At 46.0% G+C, this 21032-nt stretch overlaps 1 protein-coding gene across 4 annotated transcripts in view; it reads left to right on the top strand.

Annotated features, from left to right (window-relative positions):
• The window catches only part of Asb3 (ankyrin repeat and SOCS box containing 3), a 391624-nt gene that overhangs the window by 241699 nt on the left and 128893 nt on the right, over positions 1–21032 (top strand). The window lies entirely within an intron of this gene.

Raw genomic sequence — 21032 nt, 5'->3', positions numbered from 1 at the left:
AGTAAATTCCCAAAACTTCTAGATCAGAAAAACACACACTTGAAAATAAAGCTTCATAGAATGGAAAATTTTAAATGATGGGGGAAAAGCACACGATTAGATGACATATCTCTTTGTTGTTGAAACTTTAGTCTCTTTTAGGAGATAAGGCTCTGGGCAGGAAGCGAGGCTGAGATATGGTCATAACCCTCATGAATGGCAGCAGAGCCAGGAAAGCTTGCCTTTTTTCAGTGGAGTGGATGAGACTGCCCTCACCTGTGCCAGGCCAGGTCTCCATCACTTACCTACACTTTCTATCAAGAGCTTGCTTCTTCTTGCTCTTTACCTGTGGAGAAAATGAAAAGTTGACGGTTTGGAACCCAGGAGTCCTCACCAGACCCCACCGTACTGGAGCTCTTGGTTGTAACCTCTGGAACTTGGAGGGAAAGAAAACTTCCATTGATCACAATCTACTGAGTTTGTGCTAATTTTTATAGTAGCCCAGACTAAGATAATAACCATCACCTGTTTCTGGCTTCCACTTTCTTCCCATTCATTTTTCTTTTTCTCCTCTTCCTTCTTCTTGAACAAGAAATAAATATAATTTCTTAGGGTTTTTATTGCTGTGAAGAGGCACCATGACCTCAAGAATTCTTATAAAGGAAAGCATTTAGTCAGGGCTGGCTTACAGTTCAGAGGTTTAGCCCATTATTGCCGTGGCAGGAAGCATAGTGGCATGCAGGCAAGTGTATTAGAGGAGTAGCTGAGAGTTTCTACATCCGGGTCCTCAGGCAGCAGGACAAGAGAATGCTACACTGGGCCTGGCTTGACCATTTGAAACTTCAAAGCCCACACCCAGTGGCATACTTCATCCAACAAGGCCACACCTTCTAATAGTGCCACTCCCTGAGAGCCTATTGCCCTCAGAGAGCCATTTTCATTCAACACATATCCAAGTATTTACTAATTTTCTTACATAGAGCGTATCATTCTATAAATATTCTTTTGCACCTTGCTTGCTCTTCCCAGGTAACAATAGTTCATAAAATCAGCCTATGTTCATTCCTGGAGATCTTCATCTCGAGAGTTCTTTAGTATTTCTTTCTGATGCTGTACAACTGCTTATTTCATTATTATACCACTGGAGGTTATTTTTAAACTGTATACAGCATAGGGCTGGAGAGACGGCTGAGTGGCCAAAAGCACGTACTGTTTATCTTAATTACTCTTCTATTACTGTGAAGAGACACTGTGACCAAGGCAACTCATAAAAGAAAGCATTTACTCTAATATGTATATATTCCACCTTCATCCATTCTTCCGTTGAAGGGCATCTAGGTTGTTTCCAGATTCTGGCTATTACAAACAATGCTGCTATGAACATAGTTGAGCATATACTTTTGTTGTATGATAGGGCCTCTCTTGGGTATATTCCCAAGAGTGGTATTGCTGGATCCAGGGGTAGGTTGATCCCGAATTTCCTGAGAAACCGCCACACTGCTTTCCAGAGTGGTTGCACAAGTTTGCATTCCCACCAGCAATGGGTGAGTGTACCCCTTTCTCCACAACCTCTCCAGCAAATGCTTTCATTTGTGTTTTTTATTTTAGCCATTCTGACAGGTGTAAGATGGTATCTTAAAGTTGTCTTGATTTGCATTTCCCTGATCGCTAAGGAAGTTGAGCATGACCTTAAGTGTCTTGGACTTCCCACAGGTCAGGGAACCCTGATTGCTCTTCAAGCAGATGAGGGAGGGGGACTTGATCGGGGGAGGGGGAGGGAAATGGGAGGCAGTGGCGGGGAGGAGGCAGAAATCCTTAATAAACAAATAAATTTAATAAAAAAAATAAAAAATAAAAAAAGAAAGCATTTAATCGGGAGCTTGATTGCAGTATCAGAGGTTTAGTCCATGGTAATTATAGTATGATTCATGGCAGCAAGCATACCAGGCACGGTGCTGGAACATGAGCTGAGGAGACATTGGGCCTAGCCAGAGCTTCTGGAACCTCAAAGCCCACCCCCAGTGGCACTGCTCCTCCAACAAGACCACACCTCCTAACTCTTCTCAAACAGCTCCACTCCCTGGTGACATATGAAACCGTGGGGGACATTTTGTTCAAATACCACAGAAATGGAACTCAGGTCTTCAGGCCTAGACAGCCACTGCTTTGCCAGCTAAGCCATCTCATGGCTCAGTCTCATGTCTATTCCTATTTATCCATCTTAGTTTGGAAGACATTTGCATTGCAAGTTTGAAAATTTTATAAAAAAAAATACCACATGGACACTCCTACACACTCGCGTCTTGGCCATACATAGGAATATATTTCTTTTGAGTACCTCCCGAGTAGTAAAATTACTGTATGTGAAGTGTGATTTTCATGTAGGCTGGTATAAACAGTCTTGCAAAGTGTCAATTTGCTCTCTCACCTTACCTACTCCCACATGGCCACGTCTCCAATTAGTGCCACTCCCTATAAGTCAAGCATTCAAATCCTTGTGTCTATGGGGGCCACACCTATTAAAACCACCACAATAAGCATACATGAATTTGTAGATATGCAAAAAAGGAACATAATGTTTTAATTTTAAAATGTCCTTGACATTTGTCTCAAAAATCTACTTCTGGGAATTTATCATAAAGAAATAAGCAATGGAGGAGAGCAATAAGCAAGTGGGAGGAGGGGAGGCAATAAATAAATAAATAATAAGTAAATAAATAAAAGAAATAAGCAATGGTGAGAGTCCAGAGTTGAAGAGATGTTTGTTAATATACCATCAAAATTTAAAAAAAGTAGGAAGCAACAATATAAAATTATACTTAAAAGCAGTACCCATCTAATTCAATTTTATGTTCTCAAATCTTAGTTATTGATGCATATATACTGCCCTGGTATATTGTTATATGTGAAAACAGCGATTCATCCTGTCTATACTCTTATCATATGCACGAATGTCTGTGTATACGTGTGCATGTGTGGTTGTGAGCCCAGAGTGACAGAAACACACTATTCAGAATCACCTATGTAGATGGGATTATAGGTATAATATTTTTTCTTTCTCTGGTCATTTTTATATTTTTCTGTAATATCTGATTTTCCTATGCCAGATATATGTGTAAAACTCAGCTTATCTAAAAAATTTATAATTTTGTTGATTTTATTTATATTGAGTGTCTGTAGCCCAGCACTCCTGGGATAGACACAGGAGAAGGAGAAGTCCACACTTGCCTAATGGCAAGTTCGAGGTCAGCAGACTGTCTCATTAAGAGAAAGAAAAAAATTCCAGATGTAGATGTAAGAAGTTTTGCTTGTGTTTCGTACCAAATATGTTCGTTTTTGTGACTACCACACAAATGATACTTTTAAATTTTGTTCTTCTATACTTATTGAATTTTTTTATCCATGTGGTGGTAGTGCACACCTTTAATCCCCGCACTTGGGGGGCAGAGGCAAGTTGATCTCTATGACTTTGAGGTCAGCCTGGCCTTCAGAGTTAGTCCAAGAAAGCCAGGGTTACACGGAGAAATACTGTTTCAAAATTTTTTTGTATTATATTATATTATATTATAGACACAGTTTTAGTAGGTTTTTCAAAAGAGTTTGATTTTAAAGTAGGATCAAAATACAGGCATGGTGGCTCATGTCTATAACCCCAGCACTCACGAGTTTGAGGCAGAAGGACTGCCATGAGTTCCAAGACAGTCTGGGTTACTATAAGTCCCTGCTCAAGAAAGAAGGAAGGAAGGAAGGAAGGAAGGAAGGAAGGAAGGAAGGAAGGAAGGAAGGAAGGAAGGGAAGTAGGGAGGGAAGAAGGAAGGGGGATGGAAGAGGAGGAGGAATCAAGCTATGTGGAGCAGGTAATACTGTAGAAAGAATAAGTCAATATCTTGCAGAGCTATGCACATAAGATCACGCATAATGCACGTGTCTTCACACTACCAATGTAACAAACATTATTTTAGGGAAATCTAAACACCTGAGAATATAAAATGTGGAATGATGCTCTTGATAGTGATTTACTTTCTGCCACCAGAAAGCATCATGAGCAAGTTGTTGGAGATACTGAAGTGCTCAGAGCCCCCCATCTCACAAAATTTCAAGACAGGCAGCATTGATCTTCCACAAAGAAACTAAAGGCACAGTTCAAACTGTAGCTTTAGCAGGAGGACTTCCTGTCTGCTTTCCCTGCAGTCTCACCCTTAAAAACCCCTTTGCACTGTCTCTCTCTGTCTCATCCTTCTGTGTCTTACTCTCCCATTTTTGCTTGCTTGTTTTAAACATTTTTAATTTAATTTTATTATTTTATGTGTGTTTGTGCACTTTGTGTGTGCAGTGCACATGGAGGCCAGAAGAGGACCTCAGATCCTGGAATTAGGAATACAGAAGTACAAGAGCGCTATGCCAGAGCTGGGAATTGAACCAGGGCTCTCTAAAAGCAGCCAGGGCTATTAGGCACGGAGCCATCTTTTCAGCCCTGTCTTGATTTTTGAGACAGCATCTCACTTAGCCTGGGCTGTCATTAAATTCAACACATAGTTGAGGCTAGCCTCAACTCCTTGATCCCCGTTCCTCCATCTGCTGAGTTCTGGAATTGTAGGGGTGCAGCGCCATCCTCAAGTCACACCCAGCAGGATAAAGTCAGGACATTTGACTTTCTTCTTCAATAAACTCCAACTTTCATTTCTCACCATTGTCCAGTCTTGCAGCTACATGTTCTTTTTTAGCCACGTGAAGCCATTCAGGGTCCCTCGGTGCACCACTACGCTCTTCTATGCTTCCTCTCTCTCTCTCTCTCTCTCTCTCTCTCTCTCTCTCTCTCTCTCTCTCTCTCCTGAAATTCTCCATGTTACCCTTCTCCAATCACACACTGGTTTTTCATTTGAAGGATGGCTTGACCGTGATGCTTGTCTTGACTTTCTCACTGAAAGTGAACCTTGCTAGCCCCTCAAGGGCACACAGCACGTTCCTTGATGGCTCACGTGTCAAAAAGGAAGTGTGCTAATCTTACACTGTCTGTGCCTGGAGTCTGCCTTACAGTAAATACTCATCTTGTGTGTGCAGAGAGTGAAACAAGAAAAGAAGCTGAACAGCATGGCCCTCGGACTGTCCAGACACCCTGGCTACACGCTAGACTGGTGTCATACTGAGGTCTGTGGACGTGCTTCTATTGGTTCTGGAAACAGCAAATGATTCTTACTATAAAGATTGCTTTTAGACTCCTTGGAACTTCTTGGCAAATTTTAATTTCCTTGCGACTTAGTGGCCAGTATTCTAGAAGATGGTGGTGCTTCAGCGTAGATACACGATCTCAGGTTGCTTGGAGTTTTTCAGAAATCTGAGTAACATCATGTCATTTGATTTGTAAACCAGGTGGGTTTCTACTTTCCTGCCTCTCCCGAGACGGAGATGATCTATAAAGTGTGTGTGCTCAGTCTATTTAATAACCAGCTCCAGTCTCGGTGAGACGGATCTGCTGAAGTTAGCTTTCCAGGGTGCAGTGAGGAGAGAGGGAAGCATTCCTTTCACAATTTCACCTCAGACAGGATCACATGGAATGTCGAAAAACACATGATATATATATAAAGAAAAGCAGACACAGATGATATTTTCTCAAGGTGCTGGCCGCTCTACCATCTGCCACGTTTGCAGCTGGTTAAAAAAGAAAGAAGAAAAGAAATTAGTTTGGCAGGGTTTATTCTTACAAAAAGAATCATGTTGATTTTGCCAGTCCTATGTAATCTGATATGCCTTTTGCAAATTGAGTAAGAGGAAAAAGCTTTCGCATTTGTGCTCCAGGAAAAAATGTGGCCATTGTCCTTCTGACACTTGTCATATGAGTGTGTGCGTTTGTGTGTGTGTGTGTGTGTGTGTGTGTGTGAGTTTTCAACTGTACGTTAGCTAGGCCCTTAGTAAACAAAAGAGACTGAGATAACTCATTGACTAATTCACAGCAGCCACACTGAAGAGCATATCTGTGGCCAGCACGGTATTGATGATATGCTATCACATAGCTTAAACTAAAAGGAAGGTGATGAGATTTAAAGTTAACATTTTAGGCAGCCTCTGGAGTCAAAGTATACTCAGTGCAGAACCCGGCAGCCTGTGTACTATACTTCTTCACAAGAGGTTTGTATACATCTGCACAAAGTAAAATTTGCTCATAAATTTTTTTCTTCCTCATTTAGAAATAAAACCCTCTCATGAATGATATACTTCGAAGAACAGATTTACTTGATGATTAGAAAAAAATAAGTAAATTTGCTGGAGAGATTGTCTACTATCTCAGTCAATATCAGCTACCTACTATATTGCTTTCATAACTTTGAAGAGACTGATTGAGGTTTATGAAACGTAAGTAAAGGAGAGACTGGAGATATGGATCAGTCGCTAGGAACACAGGCTCTTCCTCCACCAGTCCTCCAGAGGAAGAGCCAGTGTTGGGACTGGTGTTCAATTCCCAGCATCAGCACGAAGGTTCACAACTATCTGTAACTCCAGTCCCAGGGAATTCAACACCCTTTTCCGGCATCTGCCAGAACCACCAGACATGCCAATGGTTCACGGGCATAAATGCAGGCAAAATAGCTATACACATTTTAAAAGTTTTTTTTAAACATCAGTAGAAGATATAAATTCCAATTTCTTACTGATTTTTATTACAGGGAATGGGTATACATTCTCACTGAGTAGCTGGTTTTTGCTGAATGTGGAGACACATGGAAGAGAATCACTAGCAATGTACTCCACACTCAAGTTAACCTTACTTTGTTATTTTCATTTTCAAACAATATCTCTTTATAAATTATATTTTGTGCTACTTAAAAATTATCCAAACAAAAGCTACAAAAATTGTTCATTGTAGCAAATATGACACCGAACTATGAATGAGATACTAAAGGATATTGGTCCTGAATATTTGTCTATAAAAAATAAGTTAAACTGGATATGGTGGTGCACATTTTAATTCCTACCCTGGCGTGGCAGAAACAGGCAGAGCCTTGAGTTCAAGGCCAGCATGGCTATGTAGTGAGACCATGTTTCGGAACAAAGTTAGTCACTACTGTGCATTAAAGATTGCAGACATAAAATGATATACCAGACATCGAGCTGTTAACATCCAAATCAGCTCCCTCTGTTTCTTCATGATAGTCTACCAATGGTTAAGCTTCTGCAAGCCGTAGAGATGGCTCGTCAATTAAGAACACTGGCCAGTCTTGCAGAGGACCTGAATCTGATTCCCAGCACCTACATAGTGGTTCACAGGCAACAATAATTCCAGTTCCAGGGGACCCAATGCCCTCTTCTGAACTTTACAGGCACCAGGTTCACAGGCACGTGGTTCACAGATACACATTGAGGTAAAACACTCATTCCCATAAAAAATAAAAACAAGGAAATATTTTTAAAAACAAATTTAAACCTCTGTTAATTTGAGAAGCTGAGACACTTGGTATGTCAGGAAATCTGTAGACCCGGCTCTGGTTGTTACCCAAAGTTATATTGGGCAGTTCCATGCTCTATAGTCTTTTCTTGGAGATTTTCATCCCATTGCCTGCTGTCTGTGTCCATAAACTGATCTCTGCCAACTGCACTGTCTGCAGTGTCTTTCTCTATGCTTCCCAGAAGGCAGGTAAGCGCACACTCACAAGCACAGAGCCCCTGATAGCCACAGGGAAGCACGGTGAGAAATGTACGTACAGAAAGACTGGGCTATTTGCTTGGTCTCAGGTTATAATTAGAGTGGTTCCATGCTTTCTGGGTGCAACTCCAGTCCAGGGGCCCCTTTTCTAGGCCACCAGTGGTTTCAGGGTTCTAGTAACAGTTTCTTGCTCTTGTTCCCTCAGACTTAGGTAAAGAAGTTTCCCACTGTCGCTCATTACTGGGTAAGTGTCTCACTAGCATTCCCACATCTCCCTAAAATATGCTTTTATTAAATTCTCCTCAGCTAAACACCTTGAATAGTCCCTGCAGTTCCAAATAGAGCCCAAAGAGATGGGGGGGAGCAGGTTGGGGGAGCCTTTATGCACTAAGGGAAAAATATGATGTCGCATCTTCATTGCCACCATTGCTGGACTTGCAGTCACCTCTGGGTGTGTTTCCAAAGCTTTAACTAGGAGGAACAATCCACCTTGATTGTGGATAACAGGATCCTGGTATTGGGGTCCCAAACGGAATAAAAGGGGAAAAGGAGGAAGCATGAGCACCTGTTGGTTTCCTGACCAACCCCCGACACACTGTGACCTATAGTCCTTCTTAGATGTAGCCTAAATAAATCTTTCTTCCTTTAATTTGTTTCTGCCAGGTAGTTTCCTCCTGTCATGAGAAAACTAATACCAGTGATAATGGGACTGGAAACTGAAAGTTGTTTAAACTGTATCTGAAGCGCTTGAGGCATGGAATTCAGCTTCTAAGCAACTCGTGTAGCTCTGGGAAATACACAATATTGAAGGTTAATTTACTTGTTTGGAAAGCGAACTAGTAAGCTAGGGAATTGTCAACTCTGTTTATTTTCTTTGCATTTAAGCATTCAAATAAGTTAGAGATTGACAAACTCTTTCTTGGGAACCAAACCTCGACCCACCGCCTCTCCTTGTATAGAGTTTAGCTATTCCTACTCTTTGTGTTGCAGTGACAGAGCCAAACAGCCAGGACATAGGCCTACGGACCACAGAGTCTCAAATATTTACATATGGCCTTTACAGAGAAGGTTACAAACCTCTGAACCGACTGAATAATCTTCTTGTCACTTCTTTTCTCCTTACTTAGACTCAGTCCTCTCTGTGTCTTTACAGCCAATACATTTGTCTCACACGCATGCTCATAGTAGGAAGTGACCATAGAGAAAGTCAGGGTGCACTGGCAAATACACAGTCTGTTGTTCCTTTGCGGAACTACAGCTCTCAGCATTCTCCTGGACTACGGACATATTCCCAGAAGCCTTTGCATTCCCCGTTAAAAAGCGAGGGCCACCACGAGCCGTGTCTCTCTCTTTCTCTCTCTCTCTCTCTCTCTCTCTCTCTTTCTTTCTCTCTCTCTCTCTCTCTCTCTCTCTCTCTCTCTCTCTCTCTCTCTCTCACTCTCTCCCCCCCGCCTTTCCTGTCGTGTCAGCACACCTGTACCTGCCCGTTGTTACCCCTCCCCCATTAAAAGTGCACCCACGTGGGACCTCTGCGTGTCTGTGTTTTCTACCCCATGTAATGTCTTTACCCTCTAACCCGCAGACAAGAAAGCCAGCCAGAAATTAGGAACAACACAGTCCTCTTCCACTTGTACTTTAAACTCAGAGTGCATTTTGGCCTTTTTTAAAGACTTACTATTTAAATTTAACATGACTGTTGGAATTTACATAGGATATTTTAAAATTTGTTCACAAGGAGCTGGGAAGATAACTTGGTGGGTGAAATCACCTGCCACAATGATTGATGACTTGAGTTTGATTCCTGGGACTCACAAGAGGAAGGAAAGAACTAACTATGGCAAGTTGTCCTCTGACTACTGCATGCACACAGCAGGGCACACCCACACTCATGCACACTTCCACACCCACACTCATGCACACTTCCACACCCACACTCATGCACACAGCAGGGCACACCCACACTCATGCACACTTCCACACCCACACACATGCACAGTTCCTCACACCACACTCTTGCACACTTCCCCACACCCACACTCATGCAAACTTCCACACCTGTACTCATCCACAATTCCATACTCACACTCATGCACACTTCCACACACTCACACTCATGCACACTTCCACACACCCACACTCATGCACACTTCCACACCCACACTAATGCACACTTCCACACCCACACTCATGCACACTTCCTCACCCACACTCATGCACACTTCCACACCCACACTCATGCACACTTCCTCACACCCACATTCATGCACACTTACACACCCACACTCATGCACACTTCCTCACCCACACTCATGCACACTTCCACACCCAAACTCATGCACACTTCTTCACACCATCACTCATGCACACAGCAAGGGCACATCCACACTCTTGCACACTTTCCCACACCCACATTCATGCACACTTCCACAGCCACACTCATGCACACTTCCACACCCCCACTCATACACACTTCCACACCCACACTCATGCACACTTCCACACCCACTCTCATGAACACTTCCACACCCACACTCATGCATACTTCCACACCCACACTCATGCACACTTCCTCACACCCACACTCATGCACACTTCCACACCCACACTCATGCACACTTCCACACCCACACTCATGCACACTTCCTCACACCCACACTCATGCACACTTCCTCACCCACACTCATGCACACTTCCACACCCTCACTCATGCACACTTCCACACCCACACTCATGCACACTTCCACACCCACACTCATGCACACTTCCTCACACCCACACTTATGCACACTTCCACACCCACACTCATGCACACTTCCACACCCACACTCATGCACACTTCCTCACACCCACACTCATGCACACTTCCACACCCCCACTCATACACACTTCCACACCCACACTCATGCACACTTCCACACCCACACTCATGCTCACTTCCTCACACCCACACTCATGCACACTTCCACACCCACACTCATGCACACTTCCACACCCACACTCATGCTCACTTCCTCACACCCACACTCATGCTCACTTCCTCACACCCACACTCATGCATACTTCCACACCCACACTCATTCACACTTCCACACCCACATTCATGCACACTTCCCCACACCCACACTCATGCATACTTCCTAACACCCACACTCATGCACACTTCTACACCTACACTCATGCACACTTCCACACCCACACTCATGCACACTTCACCACACCCACACTCATGCAAACTTCCACACCCACACTCATGCACATTTCCCCACACCCACACTCATGCACACTTCACCACACCCACACTCATGCAAACTTCCACACTCACACTCATGCACATTTCCCCACACCCACACTCATGCACACTTCCACACCCACACTCATGCACACTTCCTCACACCCACACTCATGCACACTTCCTCACCCACACTCATACACACTTCCACACCCACACTCATGCACACTTAGCCACACCCACACTCATGCACACCTCCTCACACCCACACTCATGCACACTTCCTCACCCACACTCATGCACACTTCCTCACCCACACTCATGCACACTTCCACACCCACACTCATTCACACTTCCACACCCACACTCATGCACACTTCCACACCCACACTCATGCACACTTCCACACCCACACTCATGCACACTTCCACACCCACACTCATGCACACTTCCACACCCACACTCATGCACACTTCCTCACACCCACATTCATGCACACTTCCACACCCACACTCATGCACACTTCCACACCCACACTCATGCACACTTCCTCACCCACACTCATGCACACTTCCTCACCCACACTCATGCACACTTCCACACCCACACTCATGCACACTTCCACACCCACACTCATGCACACTTCCTCACCCACACTCATGCACACTTCCACACCCACATATATGCATATTTACACACCAACATATATGCATATTTCCACACCCACACTCATGCACACTTCCACACACCCACACTCATGCACAGTTCCTCACACCACACTCTTGCACACTTCCACACCCACACTCATGCACACTTCCACACCCACACTCATGCACACAGCAAAGGCACATCCACACTCTTGCACACGTCCCCACACCCACACTCATGCAAACTTCCACACCTGTACTCATCCACAATTCCATACTCACACTCATGCACACTTCCACACACTCACACTATGCACACTTCCACACACCCACACTCATGCACACTTCCACACCCACACTAATGCACACTTCCACACCCACACTAATGCACACTTACACACCCACACTCATGCACACTTCCCCACACCCACACTCATGCACACTTCCACACCCAAACTCATGCACACTTCCTCACACCAACACTCATGCACACAGCAAGGGCACATCCACACTCTTGCACACTTTCTCACACCCACATTCATGCACACTTCCACAGCCACACACATGCACACTTCCACACCCCCACTCATACACACTTCCACACCCACACTCATGCACACTTCCTCACACCCACACTCATGCATCCTTCCACACCCACACTCATTCACTCTTCCACACCCACACTCATGCACACTTCCCCACACCCACACTCATGCACACTTCCTCACACCCACACTCATGAACACTTCTACACCTATACTCATGCACACTTCCACACACACACTCATGCACACTTCACCACACCCACACTCATGCAAACTTCCACACCCACACTCATGCACATTTCCCCACACCCACACTCATGCACACTTCCCCACACCCACACTCATGCACACTTCCACACCCACACTCATGCACACTTCCTCACTCACACTCATACACACTTCTTCACCCACACTCATGCACACTTAGCCACACCCACACTCATGCACACCTCCTCACATCCACACTCATGCACACTTCCTCACCCACACTCATGCACACTTCCACACACCCACACTCATGCACACTTCCACACCCACACTAATGCACACTTCCACACCCACACTAATGCACACTTACACACCCACACTCATGCACACTTCCCCACACCCACACTCATGCACACTTCCACACCCAAACTCATGCACATTTCCCCACACCCACACTCATGCACACTTCCCCACACCCACACTCATGCACACTTCCACACCCACACTCATGCACACTTCCACACCCACACTCATGCACACTTCCTCACACCCACACTCATGCACACTTCCTCACACCCACACTCATGCACACTTCCTCACCCACACTCATACACACTTCTTCACCCACACTCATGCACACTTAGCCACACCCACACTCATGCACACCTCCTCACACCCACACTCATGCACACTTCCTCACCCACACTCATGCACACTTCCTCACCCACACTCATGCACACTTCCACACCCAAACTCATGCACACTTCCTCACCCACACTCATGCACACTTCCACACCCACACTCATGCAACTTCCACACCCACACTCATTCACACTTCCACACCCACACTCATGCACACTTCCACACCCACACTCATGCACACAGCAGGGCACACCCACACTCATGCACACTACCACACCCACACTCATGCACACTTCCACACCCACACTCATGCACACTTCCACACCCACACTCATGCACACAGCAGGGCACATCCACACTCATGCACACTTCCACACCCACACTCATGCACACTTCCACATACCCACACTCATGCACACTTCTACACCCACACTCATGCACACTTCCACACCCACACTCATGCACACTTCCTCACCCACACTCATGCACACTTCCACACCCACACTCATGCACACTTCCACGCCCACACTCATGCACACTTCCCCACACCCACACTCATGCACACTTCCTCACACCACACTCATGCACACTTCCACGCCCACACTCATGCACACTTCCCCACACCCACACTCATGCACACTTCCCCACACCCACACTCATGCACACTTCCACACCCACACTCATGCACACTTCCACACCCACACTCATGCACACTTCCCCACACCCACACTCATGCACTCTTCCACACACCCACACTCATGCACACTTCCACACCCACACTCATGCACACTTCCACACCCACACTCATGCACACTTCCACACCCACACTCATGCAACTTCCACACCCACACTCATTCACACTTCCACACCCACACTCATGCACACTTCCACACCCACACTCATGCACACAGCAGGGCACACCCACACTCATGCACACTACCACACCCACACTCATGCACACTTCCACACCCACACTCATGCACACTTCCACACCCACACTCATGCACACAGCAGGGCACATCCACACTCATGCACACTTCCACACCCACACTCATGCACACTTCCACATACCCACACTCATGCACACTTCTACACCCACACTCATGCACACTTCCACACCCACACTCATGCACACTTCCTCACCCACACTCATGCACACTTCCACACCCACACTCATGCACACTTCCACGCCCACACTCATGCACACTTCCCCACACCCACACTCATGCACACTTCCTCACACCACACTCATGCACACTTCCACGCCCACACTCATGCACACTTCCCCACACCCACACTCATGCACACTTCCCCACACCCACACTCATGCACACTTCCCCAACCCACACTCATGCACACTTCCTCACACCACACTCATGCACACTTCCACACACCCACACTCTTGCACACTTCCTCACACCACACTCATGCACACTTCCACACCCACACTCATGCACACTTCATCACACCCACACTCATGCACACTTCCCCACCCACACTCATGCACACTTCTACACCCACACTCATGCACACTTCCACATACCCACACTCATGCACACTTCTACACCCACATTCATGCACACTTCCACACCCACACTCATGCACACTTCCTCACCCACACTCATGCACACTTCCACACCCACACTCATGCACACTTCTACACCCACACTCATGCACACTTCCTCACCCATACTCATGCACACTTCTACACCCACACTCATGCACACTTCCACACCCACACTCATGCACACTTCCCCACACCCACACTCATGCACACTTCCCCACACCCACACTCATGCACACTTCCTCACACCACACTCATTCACACTTCCACACCCACACTCAAGCACACTTCCCCACACCCACACTCTTGCACACTTCCTCACACCACACTCATGCACACTTCCACACCCACACTCATGCACACTTCCTCACACCCACACTCATGCACACTTCCCCACCCACACTCATGCACACTTCCACACCCACACTCATGCACACTTCCACATACCCACACTCATGCACACTTCTACACCCACACTCATGCACACTTCCACACCCACACTCATGCACACTTCCTCACCCACACTCATGCACACTTCCACACCCACACTCATTCACACTTCCACACCCACACTCATGCACACTTCCACATACCCACACTCATGCACACTTCTACACCCACACTCATGCACACTTCCACACCCACACTCATGCACACTTCCTCACCCACACTCATGCACACTTCTACACCCACACTCATGCACACTTCCACATACCCACACTCATGCACACTTCTACACCCACACTCATGCACACTTCTACACCCACACTCATGCACACTTCCACACCCACACTCATGCACACTTCCTCACCCATACTCATGCACACTTCACCACACCCACACTCATGCACACTTCCACACACCCACACTCATGCACACTTCCTCACACCACACTCATGCACACTTCACCACACCCACACTCATGCACACTTCCACACCCACACTCATGCACACTTCCACACCACACTCATGCACACTTCCTCACACCACACTTATGCACACTTCCACACCCACACTCATGCACACTTCCAAACACCCACACTCATGCACACTTCACCACACCCACACTCATGCACACTTCTACACCCACACTCATGCACACTTCCACACCCACACTCATGCACACTTCCACACCCACACTCATTCACACTTCCTCACCCACACTCATGCACAATTCATCACACCCACACTCATACACACAGCAGGGCACATCCACACTCATGCACACTTCCTCACACCCACACTCATGCACACTTCCACACCCACACTCATGCACACTTCCACACACCCACACTCATGCACACTTCCTCACACCACACTTATGCACACTTCCACACCCACACTCATGCACACTTCCACACCCACACTCATGCACACTTCCACACCCACACTCATGCACACTTCCACACCCACACTCATTCACACTTCCAGTGTATGCTGCTTTTAAAACCTAGGGCCCGTGAGAGGGATCAGCAGGTGAGGGTGCCTTCAGACAAGGCTCCCAACTTAAATTCTAGCTCGTGGACTCGTGTGGTGGAAGGGAGAACCCACTTCTACAAGTTATCCCTGACACACACACACACACACACACACACTCACACACACACACACACACACACACACACAGACACACACACACCATTGAAGGTACATCTACTCCTAACACAAAATAAAAGGTTTGTTTTTTTTTTGAGAGGCTGGGATAGGGAGGGTTTGAGACACGGTTTCACTAAGGCATTTAACTCACTCTGTAGATCAGGCTGGCCTTAAACTCATAGAAATCTGCCTGCCTCTGCCTCTGGGGTCCTGGGATTAAGGACATGCGCCTTGTAAAATTAATAAGTTTTAAATAGAGAAAGATCAGAACCTTTAGGCAATGAGATCTTATGGGAAAAAGCAAGGTCCTGTGCCCTAGGAGGGGCTATGGTGCCCTGGGGACTTCCTTTCCCTGTTTTTGTGCCTAGCCCTGAGGCGATCAGTTTTTTTTTTGTTCTCCCCCACTAAGGCCTCAGAACAATAGAACGAACCAACTATAGACTGAAGTCTCTGAGCTTATGAACAAAAATAAGTTTTTCTTCATTTTTAGTGGATTGTCTCAAGTATTTTGTTTTCGTTTTTTTTTGTGTGGGGGGAGGGATAAGGTTTTGCTGTATAACCCAGGAGAGTCTGGGCCTTGCTATGTAGCAGTCTGGTATTGATTTGATGATCTTCTGGCCTCAGGCTAATTATTGGGAATTTAAACTTGTCAGCTGAATTGAGAGAAGATGCTTTGCTCTACTAATTGAGGTGCCCATCACTGAGAGGGTGACTCTAGACTCAGGAGGCACAGACAAGCAAAGCAGAGTCACTTAGGAGAAGGGCATGTGCCATTTAGAGCAAGTTACAGAAATAAAGTGGGGATTACTTACCATGTAGCCACAAAAGGTGAGTGCTCCATTTGCCTGTGGTAGAAGAGGTGACATTGGCTGTCATGAAGAGGTGACAGTTGAATCTCAGAGGATGGATAGGAGTTTGCCTGGCTGACAGGCAGTCTGAAGCGGGTGTCGTGGCACCGGTGCGTGGAATATTATACTGAATCGGAGACGGTTCACTTTGGAGCACAGAATTGGGGCTTTGGGGAAGAACAGCTGATACCTGATGGAAAGAAGGACCCCTCCTTTCTTCTCTGTCATTTCTTGTTTTCGCGATCAATTCCTTGGTCTAAGCAGACGTACAGCATGCTATGAAAACAGTATCCCCTCTTTACACCCGAGAGAACTATGCCCAAAGAAGTTAGACAGTGTGGTTGATTTTGATCTTTCTCCTTCAACACTGTGTTGGATAGTTATGACCGTATCACACATATGTTATTAGTTGAGCCTGAAAACTTGTTTCTTCCACCGAGGGGCTCTTGGAAAAGACTATGAGAGATCAGATTTCTCCTCTTCCTTTCCCTGTCCTTCTGTCTTTCTTCTGTCCTCCCTCTCCCTATTTCTTCTCGCTCTCTCTCCCCTCCCTATCTCTTGATCACTTCCTCTCTTTCTTTCTTTGGCAGGTCATAATAGGCTACCCAAGATTGCCATAAACTCACTTTTGGACTCAAGTGATCTCGCTGCTTTAACCACTCAGGCAATGGAGACTACAGACGTAGCTACCATGCCAAACTTGAGGGTGGGTATGCTGCTGATAGAAACATTCTTTTTGGGAGGCAATGACTTATTCTGTTTTAAAAAACTGTATTGAGATATAGTTTATATCCTACACATTTAACTCATTTAAGGTCTATAATCCAGTGACTTTCAAACATACTTACACAGTTATATGTCTATTACTGAAATCGATTTTCTGATATTTAATTTTCTCAGAAGAAACCATGCACCTGCCCTCTTAGACACCCCCTTTCCAGCCCTGGGCAGACACTAATCTTCTGTGGGACTCTACAGTGCTTTGTCTTATGAGCATTTGCATAAAGGGACTCATACACTATGTTGTCCTTTGTGCCCGGCTCCTCACTTAACACAGCACTCTAGGTTCACCCAGGACGTAGCGCCTCTCACTACTTTACACTGTTTATTTACAATAAAGTTGGGTTCGGTTCTTATATTCCCTTTTCAACGGACATTTCAGATACTTCTACTCTGTGGGGGGTCTTAAATAACAGTACCGTTTTACTGTTTATAGATGTGGTCATTTCTCCAAATCTGTACTTAAAATATTCGTCCCCAAGGAGGTTGGTTGGAGGCAAGTCTGTTACTTCCTGTAGTATCCATCAAAATACACACTGGTTGTGGTGGGTAGGGGAGCTCCTGGTATACAGCTTGTGTTATAGATGTGTAGAATGTGGTGGGGACTCAGTTATAATATGTAGGATGGACCTTTCTGTAATGACTTCTCAATGGCGCACTCCAACTGTGTGTAGTGAAGAGGCCTGGTCAAGTAACTTAGGCTCTAACCAGATGGAGTGTTTTTCTCATGTCTTTTCCTGTTAGATTTACTATTTTGAGAAAGGATAGATGGAAACACGTCTTCAAAACACAAAACTGAAGAACGTTAAAGAAGTCTTTACAAATATCTTCCTAACTGAAAGGAGGATAGAAAAGTTTTGAATCTAATTGTCCAGGATGTTGTAATTCAGAGACTCTTAAACGGTGCATAATGCACCGTCCCTCCTCTGCCAGACAGAGGAGTTTCCTGATTGCACTCTTGAGATATTAATTATAAAGCATTTCTAAGGCTGCTGTTAAACTAAAGAATGGCAAATTGTGAGGTTTTCAAATAAGTTCCTGCAGACCTCAGTCTGGTCTAAAGTTTCCTGTTTTTACAATTAACTCCTCATGTTTCTTTGTTGAAGTGTGTGTGTGTGTGTGTGTGTGTGTGTGTGTGTGTGTGTGTATAACCTAAAGATAGACCAGGAAGCATCTGGACCCTCTGGTTCCAGAGGGGAATCCAGACTTTAGTGTAGGATACTTCATGGGTTTTCTCTTTTAAGTAAGACAGCTCAGCCTGCCTTAGAAGAACCCAAGTACAGGTAGGGATACTTTCGCATCATCAGGCTTCTGAGGGATTGTGAAGAGAGGTCCAAATGTCTGGCGTTGGTGTTCCTGAAAGTTAGGCTTCCATCTTGGTGCCAACTCTCCCGCTACATCTCGCTCACCAAATAAAGAACTGTGATTAAGAACGAGTCAGCAAGAACAAAAGGAAAAGATTGCTTGCAACCAGGATGACTCAAGATCTGTGTATAGGCCAGGGAAATTCAAGGCTGTGTTCTGTACCACATGAATGCATGCTAATTTGAATTAAGATGATTTTGGAAGGGTGTTTATTTCCAGATTCTCCAAAAGCAAGGCATTTCTTCCTGGAACTGAACTCAAGCAAAACCTGCGATATTTCAAGCGTTTGGTAAAGATTTCGTGTTTGGGGGAATAATGATGAAAAGACCACTCCTCATAGTAGCAAAGCATTTACTATGAACTGCCACTTCACTGAATCGTATTGCTTTTCTGGTTTCCATATGAAGGCAACGAAGTACAGAGGACTCAGTAATGTGTCTAGAGAGTCTTTCCATCAGAGGTCCAGAGGTCCTTCAGGCTCCAAGGAATTGTGCTGATTAATCCAGTTTATGACAAAGCATTTTTACTGATATAAAATAAGAGCACTGGCTGCTCATGCAGAGGACTAGGGTTTGACTGCCAGCACCCACATAATGGATCAGAGCTGCTTCTACCCCGTTTCAGGGGATCTCATGCCCTGTTCTGACCTCCACAGGGACCAAACATGTATGTGGCCAACAGACATACATAAAAGGCTAATCATTCATACAATAAAAGTAAAATAAAGATACAAATACAAATATGAAAATAGATACAAAAAGTATGCATCATTAAAAACATAAAATAGAGTAGTGGAAGTAGATAAGTACATGTAAACAACATGCAAACACGGAATGCACTGTAAAACAATACTATATTGCTTTGGAAAACAAAGTGTTTTATACTCCATTTTATCCTGGGTATAACTTGGATATGAGAAGAAATAACGTTTGGACGTTAGGAAGAATAACATCTAATTTGCTAGGTTATTTTGATGCGCCCACTAGTGCATAACATAAATGATTTTTGACAAATGTTTTTCACACAGCTTGGATGACTTCCAAATATTTTCTCTTGTGGCTCTTAGTTTGGGATATTTTTCGATGACCAACCAATCCAAAACCAAAGCCCGAATCACGGTAGCACCCGTCAGGAAATGCCCTGTTGAAAGGCAGCTTTGATTACTCAAAAGCCTATATTTCACTCGAACTTTCAAGACTATTCTTGTTTAGAGGACGGACTTTTCCTTTCTTTTCTTTTTTTTGGGGGGGGGGACAAAATCAACCCCCTGTTCTGCCTTCCCAAGATATGCCTTTGCTTTTTGCTGCAGTTTTCCTACTCCTTTTCGCGGGCGAAAATGCATGTTTAACAGAGCAAATCAAAGTGTCCGAAAGAGGATGTCTGCATCCATCCTGTTTCGTTCCCGTTCCTTTGCACATCAAAGAAGGCACTCCGGGAGGAAATAAACCATAATTAGGCACGAGCGAGCAAGCAGGCAGACCCCCTTCCTCAGCCTAGCCCATCCCCGCCCCTGGGCCCTGGCAACCGTCCGGGGCGCGATGCGGTCCCTTGCCACAGCGGAGCCTTCGTTCCCGGCAGGGCAAAAGGGCTGAGGCGAGCGCGAGCCCGCGGAGGGATGGTGAGCGCCCGGCGAGGGGGGAGCCGCGCCTGAGAAGGCGAGGACACGCTGCGGGCGGACGCTCCCGGCGCCCGTGCCCGCCGGCCGCTGAAACGCCCAGCGCCGCTCTCCAAGGGCCAGCCCGGCCGCCCCGCAGCCTCCGCGGCGCTCGCGATTCATCGGCGGCCGCTGCGCTGAACGACTCCCTCCGGGAGCGGGGCCACCTCGACGGGCTTTTTGTCTCGTGCCCCGGCCGCTCTTCGCGTCCTCCTCCTCCAGATGCCTTTCTTCTGCCCCTCCTCTCCGGGTGCAGACATTGCCAGCGCCGGCTGCGGCTCCGCGCGGGATTTGGGCTCCTTTCCCCTGGGGGTTTTGAGGAGCGAGAGTCCTTTCC

The sequence above is a fragment of the Microtus pennsylvanicus genome, chromosome 12 (assembly GCF_037038515.1).
Source record: "Microtus pennsylvanicus isolate mMicPen1 chromosome 12, mMicPen1.hap1, whole genome shotgun sequence".
NCBI lineage: Eukaryota > Metazoa > Chordata > Mammalia > Rodentia > Cricetidae > Microtus > Microtus pennsylvanicus.
The sequence above is the reverse complement of the archived record's forward strand: the minus strand, read 5'-3'. Positions and strand labels throughout refer to the sequence as shown.